Genomic DNA, 15,835 nt, shown 5'->3' with positions numbered 1-15,835 from the left:
TGGCACATGTGTGAGCTGGCCTGTGTCCTCCTAAGGACAGACTTTCACCTCTCTCCTCCACCCAGGGCTTCATGGTGGCTCTTCATGGCCTGCCCTGTAATTTCCCAGGGGAAAAGGCTGATTTCCACTCAAAGGCAGGGCTGACCGTGCAGTGGTGCTTCTGTGCGATAGGACCAAAGTGAGTGGCTGGGTTGGGAGCTGTGCCTCGCTGTGCGGCGGCTGCTCCCCAGGCCTGGCGCTCGCCGCCGGGTGCAGGATCGCACCCAGCCTTGTGCGGAGCGGCGGGTGCATTGCTGCGGTCGTGGGGTCTCTTGTGGCGACTCAGCCCTAAAGCAAGTGGAAGAGGTGATTTCCCCTTATAAGGGGAAAGCAAAGCTCAAGGGGGAAGCCAGAAAAGCCTTTTTCCCCTCCTAGCGCAGAAGACCAGAGGGGGGAAAAAAAAACCCAACCAGAAAACCAAGAAGGAAAAAAGGAAATATTGGGGGGGGGTGGGAAAAAAAAAGCGCCTTTCTGGAGAATGCGGGTGAAGCGGTGAGATGGCAGCATCTGTGTTTAGTGAGGTTGTTCAGGGCAGCATCGGGCGCTCAGCGCCGCGCTGGTTGCGCGGTGCGGTGCGGAGCGGTGCGGTGCGGTGCGGTGCGGTGCGGTGCGGAGCGGTGCGGGGCAGGGGCGGGGGGCCGCGGGCGGAGGCGCCGTTCCCGGCGGTACCTCTAGGAGGAAACCTCAACCTGTGTTGTGTCTGCGGGAGCCGGGCTTCCCGGCTCTGCTGTTCAACTTTTATATTGTAGCTAAGTTGGTACTTTTGATATTTCTAAGTTTTTTTTTTTTTTTTTTTTAAACATTTATGTAGAACACCACATAATTGCAGAAAAGATAATAGTCACATACCCTAGGGCTTGGTGTACACTTATGTTAAAAGTACAGCTTTTATTGGCAACTAAAGTAATAACCTTTCCATGTCAAATTGCTTTAAATTAAACTTAAAAAAAAAATGCTGGCTGATACCCACACTTAGTAATTGTCAAACATTAGCATAATGTGGAATACTAAAGCTGCCTAAATCTTGGGTTTAAAAATAATTATTTACTTAGGTAAATTCTCTATTCAAAAGCATAATATTAGATTTTTTTTTTTTTTAACACAGTCTCCTCGATGTATATGTTAAAATGCAGACCTATTCTTGACATGGAAGTGAGACTGAATGTTACTGTGGCCTCTGGGAGAAAAAAGAGGATTTTATACCTTTAGCTCATCAATCCATCATTGGTCACCCTGAAAGAAATCACAGAAACACAGAATGGTAGGCGTTGGAAGGGAGATCACCTAGTCCAACCCCCTGCTAAAGCAGGGTCACCCAGAGCAGGTTGCCCAGGACCGCATCTAGGCAGGTTTTTAATATCTCCAGGGAAGGAGACCGCACATCCTCCCTGGACAGTCTGTTCCAGGGCTCTGGCACTCTCAAAGAAGTTTTTCCTCATGTTCAGGTGGAACTTCATGTGTTCCAGTTTGTGCCTGTTGCCCCTTGTCCTGTCGCTGGGCACCACTGAAAAGAGCCTGGCCCCATCCCCTTGACACTCACCCTTTAGATATTTCTAAGTGTTGATAAGGTCTCCTCTTCTCCAGGCTAAAGAGCCCCAGATCTCAGCCTTTCCTCGTAAGATGTGTTAAGATGACATCTCCAAAGGCATAGGTGACATCTGATGACCCAAGACCAGTGACCTAGAATACCTGCTGATTGCACCCCATGCTGCAGCCCTGAAGTGCACACAGAAGGTTTCTCATGCTAGAGGACATCTGGGAGACAGGTGTCTCAAGTACGTAGGCAAAGCCAAGGGCAGCAGGTCGGTAAAGTGTTCCATACAGGTGCATTTTTCTTACCTGTTTCAGCACGTAACTGGAGCAAATGCAGTGGAGACCATTCAAATTTGCAGTGCAAAGCAGGTGAGGAAGCCGTGCACTGAGATGTGGCTCTTGGCACTCTCTGCTGCACGTGGAGGAAACTGGACCTACCAGGTGCCATGAGGACACAAATCCTCATGGTTTTCTGCTTTTTGGGAGGCTTTCTTGCTGAGGACTTCCATCCCTTTGCTAGGGCTTCCCTGTGGAGTCCATCACAACACTATGAGGCCACCAGTTCTCCCTCAGAAACACACCAATGTTTTGCTGGAAGTTCAGCAAAACCCATTTTGGAACATTTTCTTAAAGAAATCAGCAGTTCCCTTGGGGCAAATATTTTGTGGCCAATTCCTGCACCTTTGGCCAGCAAGGTAGAAAGAAATTGCCTTTCCCACTCCTTTAGGGAGCAACAAGCTCTGGGAGGCTCTTACTGCCTTTCTGGTCAACCGATGGAGGAACAGAAGGGAGCTGCAGCACTTGGGAACAAGAGGTTTATGATCTTCAAGAGAGAGAGTTCAACAGTTGTTGGGAGGAGAAATGCAAGGAGCTGAGGACTGAAAATTGGGTACCTTTCCCAGCCTTGCCTGATACCATATGTGTTTTACACTATGATTATAAATCTGGTTATACATTAATTTCCACACTGTTTTATTTCTTTAAAGCAGGGAAGGAAAATACATGTTCTTCCTTGGAGAAACCCAATGCAGTCTTACAGCATATGCCTTCTCACCACAGCAGATTGAAATTCTTCAAAACTCTCAAATCATGGTGAGTGTTTGCTGCTGGATTTTCACCTGCCCAGTGTCTTTTCTCCATTCAGCATCACTTTCCTCCTTCTCTAGAACTCTCCCTTCCCCACCTCTCCTATCTGTCCTCTTCGCCTGCTCTGCTGCCAGTGCTGCTGCTGTCACCCCATCGCAGCAAAGCCAAAGGAGAAGAGCGGAGAGGGACCAAGCGGAGTACATTGATGGTACACATGGCTTACCCAGAAATATCTCTCAATACCAAGGCCTGGGTTTAGCTTTCATTGACTTGCACCTCAAATGACTCCATTGCAATCTGTGAAGCTTCTGGTACCAGAACTTCATGAGCGGTAGCAAACACAGGAAGGCTCTCGTTTGTGGGTGAGTACAAGTAACTCTCACCTCAATTTGTTCCCCTTTGAATGCATGAATACGTTCTTGAATCCAGGGGTGGCCTGAAAATGTCTCTGGGCACAAGGGAAGGCTGTAGATCCCATTCTTACTTTTGTTAAAGTCCTTTCTCAAACTGGGGCTCAGTGAGGACTAATTCAGCCCTTGCTGGTTTGGATGTGTGGACAATATGCCCTCCCCTGGAGGATGTCCTTCAGGACACAACCCCACGCTGCAGCTGCAAGAGCTTTCTGCCGTGCTCTACTTGCTCCCCTTTCACCAGCATAGCATGCTGTGTACAGACATAGTTTGTGTCTTTAGGAAGCCTCATTAATTCACAAGATACATATTTTTTTTGCTTGACAGTTTGTAACAGCTTCTTAAATGTGTAAACTGGCATTTTCCGATTTGTATTAAAATAGCGACAAATAGATTTATGCTTCCATAGGCTACTTCCGATGTCCAGACAGACTACTGCCACTACCTTACATGTACAGCTGTTGCATAAATGATACGTTAACGCATGAGAGAAACCGTTCATTTGAAACTGTTCAGAATGATTAAGGGCTTTAATTACAGCCCTGATTAAAACAAGGCTTTTGGTAAACAGCAAAATGGCAAAATACTATGCTATTCCATTACAAACCTCTCTTGATGACAGTGTGGTTTGTCTCTGTGGCTTCTCTTATTGTCCTGTTGCTCTTCCAATTCTGATGTTCAAATCCCACCTAGGACATGGTAATAGGCTTCACTTTGATGCTTACCTGTGAATAAGGTGTTGGAAGTATTGATTTACTTTTGATAGGCTGCACAGTGCCTATGCTGGAATAGATTAAATAGTTGTGGGACCAGATTATATTACTTTTTCCAGATCTCAGGTAGTTGTACTCACCATCTTGCATGAAACCATGTTAATGCTCTTCAGCAGGATTTCTCAGGGCAGTGCGATCTTCTGGGGGATCAGTTTTCTCCCCTTTTGCAGGGGACTGTTGCCTCTGGTGGCAGAAATGTTGGTTATATTTAGAGCCTCCAAGCAGCACCACGCAGAACACAAGTTTCAATGAACTTCAGCATCTTTCTGTCCAAGTATTTCACGTGCTCCTTAATCTTCTACATAAGCTCTTTTCTTTATTTCTAATTTTAAACAGATCTTTCACTGCAGAAATCCTGGGAAGTCTCTTCTGAGTTATAGAAATGGCCTGCGTGGGTTGCAAATGCTAGGAAGTCATCCTCCCTCTTTCTCTCCTCCGGTACTTTCTGGAGCTAGTCTAGTGGTCCTGAATGAAGAAGCAAATCCTCCCTCTTCCAAAGCTCCTCATAAATGTGCTTGCAGTTAATATGAGTCCTTTTATATTCTCTCCTTTCAAATTCTTTGGATTAAAACAAATACCGTCTGGTTCCTTTAGCTCTTTTGATTATATATTCAGAACTATTGTGTATCCTGGAAAATGAGTTCTTTTCAGTTTTCACTTTTCTTGACAACAAGCTGAAAAATTTCCCCAAATGAAAATTTTCTGCAAAAGTCTTGGTTTGTTCCAAGACCCATTTTTCAAATAAGTAACGTTTTGATGAAAAAATGCCAACCTGTTCTACTTAACAACTGTTCGTAGAACTGACGAGAGAAAAACAAGGCATCGGAGAAAAAAAATTACCGAGTCTTTTATGTAGAGTTAATCTTTGAATATTCCTGTTGTTTCAGTAACAGACAAGATGTTGGTACAAGTAGATGAATATTTAAACATCAGCGTTGACACTGACTTATCTTCTCGATAACGTATTGATCACATCCTTTCTATAGAGATCATTATGGACTTCCCATAGAGTCAGTGAGCATCTTAATGAAGTCACAGGCTGGATGTTTATGTAGGTATTTCCTTAGAGGTTGGTTATTCAGACAATCTATGCACTGAATAAGCCCCCACAAGTGCACCTCAAGTGTAAAACCTGTCCATGTTTCTGCATTTTTATCACTGCTAGCATGTGTGATTAGGTAGAAAGCTTGGCGCTGTGATGCAGTCTCAGTTTAGTATCTGTTATTCATTGCATTAAAAATGACCAATAGCTTTTCTCTTTACCAAAGCATCTGGAAGCCGATTTAGGCAGTCCTTCCTATGGAAATGGATGTTTTTCAGACACCTGTAAATCTGTGGGATGCTTTTGGGAAGTCTCTGAAGGGTGCTGTGCTCATAAGGGTGTCCCAGCGCACCTGAGGGACCACAGCCAGGGAGCTGGCCGCTGCCCCCAACACCAGGTGAGAGGATGATGGCCAGGTGGCTGTCACTGCTATGAAATTTAACGGTGATAGAAGTACGCTGCTTGGATTAATACAGGATCTGTGTTGTGTTAGTGGCACCAGATGAATTTTGCAGTGGATGGAAACGTATGGAAAGAGAGGTTTTAAAATGAAAAACATATTTAATGCAGTAGAATATATGCTAGTGTCTTTCAAGAGAAATTTTTTTTAAAAATGAACAGTACTGGGAAGGAAAAACATAAGTACATAATAAATTATGACTCAGATCAAAACTCTCATCGACTTTAAGAGCAAGGCAGGATTTAATTTTTGCTATAGTTATTAAGAAATGCCTCTCACTGACATGAAGATGAGAGACGGAGAACACTGATCTGTGGGACAGCGAACAGTTGTTAATTCCATTGATATTTAAACTGGGCAGTAGGCTCGGAGTTATTCTTATAAATAGCTGCTTTTTGCAAGTCTTGCAAAGTCATGCAAGTGCTCTAAGATACTAGAAAACTTCAAAGAATTATTTGAAGTTCTCACAGTTCTCAGCCTATGACTCTCTCTGCACACCTGGATGAAGAATAACGTACGTACAGAGGACTTCTTCCAAAAGGTGTTCAGGACAGTAGCAGTTTGGGGTTGTTGAAAATATTTTTGCGTGGAAAGTGTCCCACTCTAGGTTGGCGATGTCAGTTCTTGGTGGGGTGGGCACCTCATCTCCCCCATCCGTGCTCTGTGGAACAAGCCGGTGGGTTTTCTGGAGCTAGGTAGTGCGGACTTCCTTGGCATGCAGAAATGTCTCCTTGCTGTTATCCCATGCTGCACACCATCACAAAGTGATATTAGAAACCACTTATTCCCCAGGGCACTTATGCGCTTCTCTGAGCATCAGCTTCGGGCAATAGGAGAGACTTTATGTCATGGGATTGCTCTAAATATAGTTAGCCAAATTGTCTTGCTTGGCTGGGTTCCATACAGACGTTTTTAGGTTTCAATCCATGTAGGTTTACCCCTAATTTGAGCTCTAGCCTTGAAAGAACTGTAGATTTGGAGTCAAACTGGAGATGTATGGTACAATTTTTGATAATACAAGGACCTGAAATTTGGACAGTGCCAGAATAAATGCATATATTGATCCAGGGTTGTTTTAAATTAAACTGGGTTTGCTTAAAATATTCATGAACTGGAAAGGGTCAGTTAAAAGCTTCAAGCTGTGAGATTTATAACAGGCTTATCAAAGCAGACGCGTTTTGCATCATTTCTAACTTTTGACTGGTGAGAAGTTTAGATTTTTTTATAAATACATATACATTTTCTCTAGCAAATGTGTGTGTATATTTATATATACATATTTTTTTTTTTCAAATACATCCCCATATGCACCCTCACTCTCAGAACATTTTGCTTTTACTCTCCCTGCGTTTCAGTAACTTGCCTCAGCTGTGCACCGTGTTGCCTTCCAAATGTAATGCATCATAAATTCGTGATGGTTTGCCAAGCAAAAGAGGGCACTGAGCTTCTTTATGAAGAGGATATTTTTGCAAACTGGACCTCATCTGTATCCCAGTGGAATTTTCTGATGCTTCCATATTACTCCCATACAAAACTTTCAGAGAGTTATAGATCAGACATCAAAAACAGTAATTAAAGTCCAACTTACTCTTCTTCAATAGCTGTCTATCCTTTTCATTAGGGAGCAGAGACATGCCTTTCCTCTCCTATAACAGTCAGATCCAAACAGTCGGTTTAATGACCAGCCAGCAGTGCTTCTGCTCCTCAGATTTCCAGACCGTCTTGGTTGGAAGATGTTGCTTGTGGCGTTCTGTGTATCGTTAGGTGTATGTCATGTAAGTCCCATATACATAGCTGGGTATCCAAAAATATTTTCACATATACAGTTAAGTGCAAAAAGCAGCTGCCAGGTGAACAGTTTGATTTTGTGATCGGAGTCTGGATGCCAGCAGCGGATGTGGGCATTAAAACTGCACCGGTACCCGTTTACTGAGAGTACTCACAGGGATTGGGAAATTCTGAAACGTCTGAAGAAAGCCTGGTCTCTTTTAGGGATGTAAGTCTTTATTCAAGCATATTTTGAAAGCTCACAGAGTGAAATAAACCTAAAGAGGCCTGTACGTAGTACTGAGAATCAAGCCCAGTTTGACACTGGAAGTCATGGCATGGCTGCCGTTTGCGTCGCTATTCGTACCAGCTTTGCTGTACCGCTGTTACACTCTGCACCCATGTCCTGCTCCTGTGTAGTCTGCTCTCCTCTGCTCATGCCATCCCAGGTCTCCATCTGAAAACCTAGTGAAAACAATAAGCATGAGAATGTAGCACAATTCTCCTGGCAAACACACCTCCTTTTTTGTGTGTGTGTGTGGGGGGAGTGTTGGTGTTTGGCTTTTTTAGGCGGGTTTTGGGTTTGGTTTTTTTTTGAATGCTGGCAGACCCTCACTTCAATGGCTGTAACCAGGCACCCAGATGCTTCACCTGATTTTGAGTCTGAAGAAGTTTCTGAGACGCCTGGAGAGGCAAGAAACCTGCCCATAGCCAAGTAGTGGACCTTGTTCCTAATACTGCTTCAGTGCCTTGTGGAAGAACAGCCATCCTGGGAAAGTAACGAAGGTTTGGTAGACCTGACCTCGCACATAGGAAGGGTTTGGCTGTGTAAAGATCTCACAGACCTCTAAAGACCACTTTTAACTTTGGGAGTGAATCTGGGAAAACCCTGTGCGATGCATTATTACAGTGTTATGTGCATTGGTCTCAGGAGGAGGCATATGGTACTCTCTGGAGATCCTGTGTCTCACTGCTTCAGGAGTCAAGTGAGCCTTTATCACTGGCAGATGTGAGCTCATGCAGTGTACAGCTGAGGAGTTTTCATTAGTCTGTGGCCTCTGCTTTAATGACCTCTGCTTTAACATCCTCAGGAGCACAGAAGCTCCTGGAGCTCTTGCTGGGATGATGGGCCTTTGCAAAGATCTGTCTTTTTGCTGCTGTTCAAGCCTTAGAGGGGTAATTATGCTGCAACTGACTCACAGGCAAGAGAAAGCTTGTAGGCTTTCAGCTGTCTTTAATTTTACATTAGACAAAAAAGCGATAAAGAACTTGTTTTCTGTAATCTATGGATTTAACTTTGAATAGCAGGTGGTAAATGTTCCAACAAATATGTATATATATATCAAATCTGTGAGTGCCCAAATATTTACATCTTCAGCCAAACAAAGGCTGGAGACTCACGTTGCCTGAGGGGAAGATTGTTTTAGAGAAACAGGTTGAAAGGAAATCAAGAATGGGAATTACGAGTTTTCTTTCAGAGATGAGTGGTTGTGGTAGGGAGGAATCATGTGCCTGATAGATCGCTGGCTTAGAGAGATAAGCCGGCTTGCAAAAAGGGGTGTCCTGTTGTCTTTTGAACCGTGGTCTTGTTTCTTTGAGTACTGTGCACATTTGAATTTAGGTCTGTACAAGGAGCACGCCAACGTTAGTCAAAGTTTGTACCAGCATGGGCTGTCAATCTGGTTATATGGCAAGGGTATATGATCTGTAGCTGATGTACGGATCTGTGTTAGACGGCAACACTAGTAAGTGTATCAGTTCTCCATTGCTAGGGTGGGAATCAGTAGGAGCATCAGTGGATTTATGGTGGTCCAGGGGCCCCGAAAGTCTAGGAACTCTAACATTTGTAATGTAAAACCCAACAATAGGGAGATATGAACTTTTTGTTTTCCACACTGGTCTGCCATTTCAAAATCTAAGAACGTCTGAAATCATGATGTGTTGTGTTTACCAGATGACTGTCAAGCAGAGCTAGAACTTCTCTGGAGAGTGAAATTTGTCTAAGTGTCCAGTGCCTGCTTGAATCTTGCAAGGTTGTAGACTTGAAAGACTTTCTGTTTACTTGAGCAAATTGGAAAAATAATAGTAACTGTCAGTTTTTAATTTCCCACGTTTTAATGTTCCCTTTATGTTTTGAGTCAGGGAGACCAGAAGGTCCTAGTCAGTCTCTATTACGCACTTCCCTTGTATGCCCTTTTCTTTAAGGTAAACAATCCCAAGTCGTTTCCAGCTCTTCGCAAGAGGGTTTTTCCACAGCTTTAATTGTTCTATCACTCGCCTATGAACTACTTCTGAGTAATACTGGTGTGCTAGCCAATAACACAGCTGTTCTGGTCCGTACACTGGAACTATAATTCACCTAGTTTTGTGGTTTCTTCTCCCAAAGACTGTGCATCAATTGCAGATGCAGAACTTCAGTTGGACTTACGGACCACAGCAGTGTAACCCAGTGGTGGTGTATTTTCCCACTGGCAAACTCCCTGTTTTTTTCAGATAGTGTTGCATGTCTCTGTTGCTAGATTATTGCTAGAGGACAAAAATGTGTGTGTGTCTGTGCACTAGTGGGAAGTCTTAACCTTCAGGAAGGTTTTCTAGAGCTTCAAGAAAAATGCCATTAGTGTATAAGACTCAAGGGATAAAGACTGCCTTTGACCTTTGTTTATAGGCTGGAACCAGACTCATGCTGCACTGCCTAAGTAGTGCCAAAAACAAGGCAAGTGCAGGTTAAATGCCAGGACAAACAGGTATACTGTGCTATGCTTTTGATGTGTTCAGTGACAGATGCTGAAGCCTGGGGTTTTGCATGGGTATGTGTCACCTGCCATGAGCTGTGGATAGATGCAGGACTTTTTTAAAGAATTAGGGAAATGCAGAAATGCAAGCAGGTTCAGTACTCTAAGGCAGAAGGAGGGAAATGGTGAAGAATGTCGTCTCTCCTCCCATCATGGCTGATACAGCCTTTCCTGTACATCAACACATACTAAATCTCCCTCATCCAGTCTTCCATCATCTTTTATCTCCTTTTCTCCTTCATCTTTTAGTCTCGGACACAAGCTGCTGATTTTCCTATTCAAGGCTCTTCTTGGTCTACCTTCATGTAGCTGTTCATCAGCAAAATGTCACCATCCTCTCTCCAGTTGATAGAGATAGGGATTTTTTTGCAGTATAATGGTATATAGGCTTCCTTGTATGTTGGTTGAGCGCTCCACAACAATTGACAAGCCTAATTTTCTTCCCACAGCTCCTTCCCTTGCTTCTATGCTTGCAAAAATAGTTATAGCTTGAATTAGGTCTTACCCAACCATTTCCAAACAGGAATGATTGACACAACACTGACAGTACCGATACCTGATGCTTCTTGACCAGTATGACTGAGGTAATAAAGAATGTATTGGTGATCCAGACATAAAAGTAGGAGTTTTCATCATATAAAAATAAACTTCGGACATCATTTACCAGCCATGTCACCTGGGCAGGAGTCTGAATACCTTGGTACAAGAGAAAGAGTAGATGGAAAAATGAGATGATTAATTGTTGTATAGCAAGCAGAAAATAACTGTGAAGTTAAAGGGACATTTCATTTTTTTTTTTTTTTTTGGAATTAGATTCCAATGTATCTGTAACTTCATGAAAAGAAAGATAAAAACATTCTGGAATTCAGCTTTTCAGTTTGCTATATTCTACCATATGATTGAGTTTAAATGTATTGGTGTATTGGATATGTTTTTCCATTTAAAAACCTCTTGTAAATGAACTATTTATTTACATGAAAGAAAAGGATTCCCAGTGCAGCCCACGATACTTCTCCCTCCAAGCCTGCCTTGAAAGAAGGTTGCCTTTTCATATTTGGCTCTAGCTTTCAATGTTCTCAAAATTAAAAAAAAAAAGTATTCTTAAAACTAAATAAAACATATATATCAGTATTTCTGGCTGAATGAATGAGCACTTTCCCTGAATAGACCTATCTGAATGGCTACTCAATGTTTTGTTAGAAAAGTATATTAAAAAGTTGAAACAGCCTGCTGAGTGAAGGTGAGGGACAGAAACAAAATATAAAATGTGTCATGTGAAAAAAGAGCCCCTTATCCAAGAAGATCTTGGTAAAACTTTAAATGGAAAAGTGACACTCATCAAACGATTTCTATATCATCTGCACTGAATAATTTACTTTTGGGTGAGATTCACTAACATCATTGCAGAGGAAGTGTAATTGAAAATTATGAAAGCTATATCTTTATTGTGTATTACAGCACATGCCTTTGATACGGCGTTATGTCTGCCACAGAGGGAAGTGTTTTTCAGAAAAAGTGAAATCTCTGGGACAGATTCTTAGTGGTGTAAATCAGTGTTACTTCACTGAGAGCATCCTACGTGAGCAAGCATCTTCCTGTACACCCAGTGTCCCACATCGCTGTAATCACCTGGACAAATTACCGTTTAATTTCAGGGAAAGTTTACATGAGAAGAGCTAAGGAAGAGCTCTGCTATTTTGTTTATAATGGACAGTTCCAATATGATTTTAAAATTTCAGGCTCTTCTGCTCAAATTTTATATAAACATATATATTCTCCAAGTGCAATTTAAGTAAGTCTTGTTAATGATAGCTATGCAATGTCACAGTCCCCGTGGCACTGTGTACATCCTCGATCTAAGCAGCCTGTTATTTGAGGTCTTGACCGTGCGCTGGCTTTGATAGTGCAGACCCTTCAGCTTCAAAAGGTGCTTCAGAAGTAGGAGTCTGACTAGGAGCCGGTCTGAATACAGAACTGGTGTCTAAATCAATGACGATATGCTGGCTAAGGACTCGCTAAATGTCTTTTACAGTGTACATGGCAAGTCCAATGTACCTTTTTAATTCCTCCAAGAGCAGCTGAATGGCTAAGGCCCCATCCCCAAGTGATTTATAGAAATCCACCCCTTGCCAAGGGCTGGCAAAAAGGGGCAATGCTGGTTTAAGGCACTTAAATAGCGTTTGAGCAAAGGGTTTTATCCTGGCCACGTGCACCGGGGCAAGCTCTGGCTGAGCAGAGCCCCAGTGCCCCAGGAGAACGGCCACCGGCTCCTCCAAGCTGAGCCGTTTCCCAGATGACTTGTGCTGGTGGAGAAAGTCTGCCCAAAGTAGAACACCATGAGTGACATTAGCATTCGGAGAGCATCTGTTCAGCCATCTCCAGTTAGCGTATGACTGTCAAACTGAGACACACGTCTATTCCCAATCCAACTCCTTAACCCCTGCTTTGCCTAACCCGCTACCATGTCTCCCAGGGCTGTTTCTCATGGGAACGGCAGGCCAGTGCTGTGCTCATTGATAGGCACGTGAATTAATTATGAAGGCCTGACTACCTTAGTAGCAAACGTCTTCTTGCCAGTGCAAAGAGAGTGTGCATGAACCCCCTATGGACAGTCCTTTGATGTACCATATATATGCCTTTCTTGGCCATACGCCCTCCCTATCCTGTTTAGGGACATGGCTTTACTCTGCTGGAAGGAGAGGTGGAAATGTTGGCAGCCTTGGTAGCTAGGAGGTATTAACGATCATGAGTGAAAACACGTGAGTGTGGTGTAAGGAGCTGGACCCAGCGAGGTGCAGATTTCCTCCTGATTTCTTCAGGTGAGCCTTGGATAAAGCATGGCCGGCAACCACTCTCATAGCCCATGTGAAACAGTGCCTGAAATGGCCCAGAATGCAGAATAGCACACTGGCATTTCCTGGATTTACTGGTAGTTTTCTGCAAAAGGCAATGGCACAAAGCATCTTTTTCACTTGGGCTTCCATGTGTTCTTTGTGCAACTTTCATTTCCGTCACTGACAGAAAGCCTAATCTGTCCACCCCTCCCAAAGTCTGTGTGTGTGTAGTTGAGTAGAATTTGGATGTTAATCAATGCTTGCATATTACTTCAGAGCTCTTTGTGCAGCCATTGACTCTTTGGAAGAAAGGACAGTATTTTTGATACTTTTAAAAAGAGGTTGATGGAGAAGAACTTGCCTTGTTGGCTCTGTTTGGAGACAGCTCCAGAGTCTTCACCATTAAACCATCATCATTTGCCAAGAGGTACCACACAGTAACCACGGGTTTCGCTGTGCTACTCACCAGCAAGTGCTGGTTCCCCTGAGGAACTCAGTGCAGGGCCAGGACCTGTGATAATGATCCGGGGAGGCTTTTGGCTTTTAATATCCTTTCAATGGCAGTAATAGCCAGTCCTCTGAGATACATGGCACCCTAGTGCATATCATCACATCACGGGCTCCATCCCAAGGCCAGCAAGGATATTCGATTAGCAGCTGGCCTTGTGTTTTGGATTGAAAGCCTCAGGGCTGCAGATCTGATTATCCAAAGATGGCTTTCTGTGACCTTGGGCAAATACCTTCATTCATTTGCATCCTACTCACATGTTTGGGGAAGTTCTGGCACACTTGTGCCCTGATCTTATTTTGAGCCCTCATGGTGCAACTGTAATGTGAACGTCAGTACTTACAAGCATGCATTGCATGCTTTGCTTCTCTTTCAAAGGCAAGAGATTTGAACTTTCTATGAATTCATCTATTTATTAGCACGGAATGGTTTTTAATCAAGTATGCTTCTTAAAACATTGCAAGCAATTAAGTGGGTTTGCTCAACAATGACATATTATTATTTTCCAAGACTTGTGAAAAATGCCAGTGTGCTTATATTCCATTCCTGAACCGTTATAAAAATCTGCTCTCATAGGTGTTTTAAATGTAATGCATTTTCAGATACCATTTATAAATGTCCAGTGGATAGAATTTTATTATTTTTTTAATTTCCTTCATCTGATCTAGGTCTTTGATAAATACTACAGACAAACTGAGTGCTGTAGGATCAATCTTGACAGTTCTTCAATAAAAGGCTGTGTGGTTCTTCGTCAGTGTCTTCCTTTCAGTGACAGCTGCTTTGTTCTTTTTCAGTCAGATTTTCTAGTTAACACATCAAAAGTGTATCTGTGTACACGCAGTACTGAGAAAACAGTTCAAAGAGGCAGGAGATTCACTTTTAACTCTTCACTGCATCTCCCTGCACTTGTCACAGAAGATAGCTTATACAGAAAGCTTCAGAACAAGGTGAGTAGTTCGCCAAGGAGCACTGTGAAGTACAGCGCAGGTGGATTAGTCTTAAAACACAAATTGGTCAGTCAATCCACTTACCATCCCAAATTAGCTTGCTTTAGAGCCAAGCCACTAAGCGATAAGAAGTTTTCAGGTTTAGGCAGCAGAAGTCTTGCATCAGACACAGATAAAGCCGTATGTTTGATCAAGTACTGAAGTTTTGTCTGATGGTTCTTGCTGAGGTGTCAATACCTTAAAACTAATTAAACTGAGTTCAGTGTTCAGTTTAAACTCTTTCCTTTGGAGAGTTGCCATCAGCTTCTAAACCAAGGTAAGTAGTAAGGACAAGCAACTGCTTTGCATATCACTTCTCTTATCTATCGTGGCCAAAAACTTATTTCTGACTACATTTTTAATTGCCCATGCTTCACCCACCAGCTCAGCAGCACAACACACAACTTGGAATGCTTGCTGCTACTTTACAGCTATTAAGCATTGCTCAGGTAAGGAGTCAGATCAGCAGAGTAAAGTGCTCACTCAGGAGAGCATGTTCCAAGCATTGTATCCTAGTCTGAGCAAGGTTTCAAACCTGTGCTAAAATCCAGCAATGTTAAATCTTACGGAAAGGTCTATTTTTGAGTGCCTGTGCTCATGAGCTGTCTCCCGAATAAGACCAGGGAAAACGGTTGCGATTAGCAGCGATGTGAGCCTTCTCCAGGATTTCTATCAGCCTTACGGCACTACAACAGTGACAGTTGCAAACAGTTGCTTGTACCCTCAGGTAGCCTTGGCTAACGGGGAGCCTGTTTGGACGTGAGGCTGTGACCCTCAGGCATCAGTGGAGTCAGTGTGATATTTCTAGCAAGCGCTTGCGCCTGTTGGGGGGAATCATTCGCCCATCACAATGCCCCACTTCAGACCCCGCTAATGGGCTTGCTAAACCGTTTGGAGGCAGAGTCCTGTCTGTCAGGTGGGGGTGGCAGTGACACCCCGTAATGTGGGCACAACAAAGGGACTCATTTCACAGCTTTATTGTCAATAGACAGGGAGCAAGAACATCCCCCGCCAGCTGGAGCATCTCCTTCTTCTTTTTATTGTCCCCTTCATTGCTCCCATTTCTCTGTTGCGCTCTTGGTTTAATTGCACAGCTGTTTGGAGCATCCATGTGCCTCTGTAACCAAAAGCTACACTTTCTGTCTTAAGCAAGAGGATATGTCAGATGTTGGTGGGAAGCAAGAGAAGATCTCCTTGCCCCAGCAGTGCCAGGAAGCGGGAGGTGAGCTGTGACCTCATCCTTCCCTCCCTCCATTCTTCACCCGATGCTACTCCACTTCCTTGTGTGGTCTGCGTCTGCAGGTAGGGGCTACAGCATCTGGTGGTGAAATTTCCTGTTATCCAGACCTTGCCTGTGAAGTGTAAGTTGTCAAAGGCACACAGGAGCTGTGTTTGTTCAGACGCGGCTGTGTTCTCCTTAGCTCAGCACTACCCATCAGCTCACACTGACGCGTCCTCTGTTTGACTCCTGCAGATAATGGAGACCAGAAACACATGTCTTCCTGGAACGAGCCCCACCAGACAAGCTCTCCTCAGGCTGCCCTTGTTGTACCCTCCCACAGTATGTACAGCCACAGACATGAGGCAACAAAGCGTGTGGGAAGA

This window comes from Leptosomus discolor, chromosome 9 (assembly GCF_034619465.1).
Source record: "Leptosomus discolor isolate bLepDis1 chromosome 9, bLepDis1.hap2, whole genome shotgun sequence".
Taxonomy (NCBI): Eukaryota; Metazoa; Chordata; class Aves; order Leptosomiformes; family Leptosomidae; genus Leptosomus; species Leptosomus discolor.
This window is presented reverse-complemented; position numbering follows the sequence as displayed.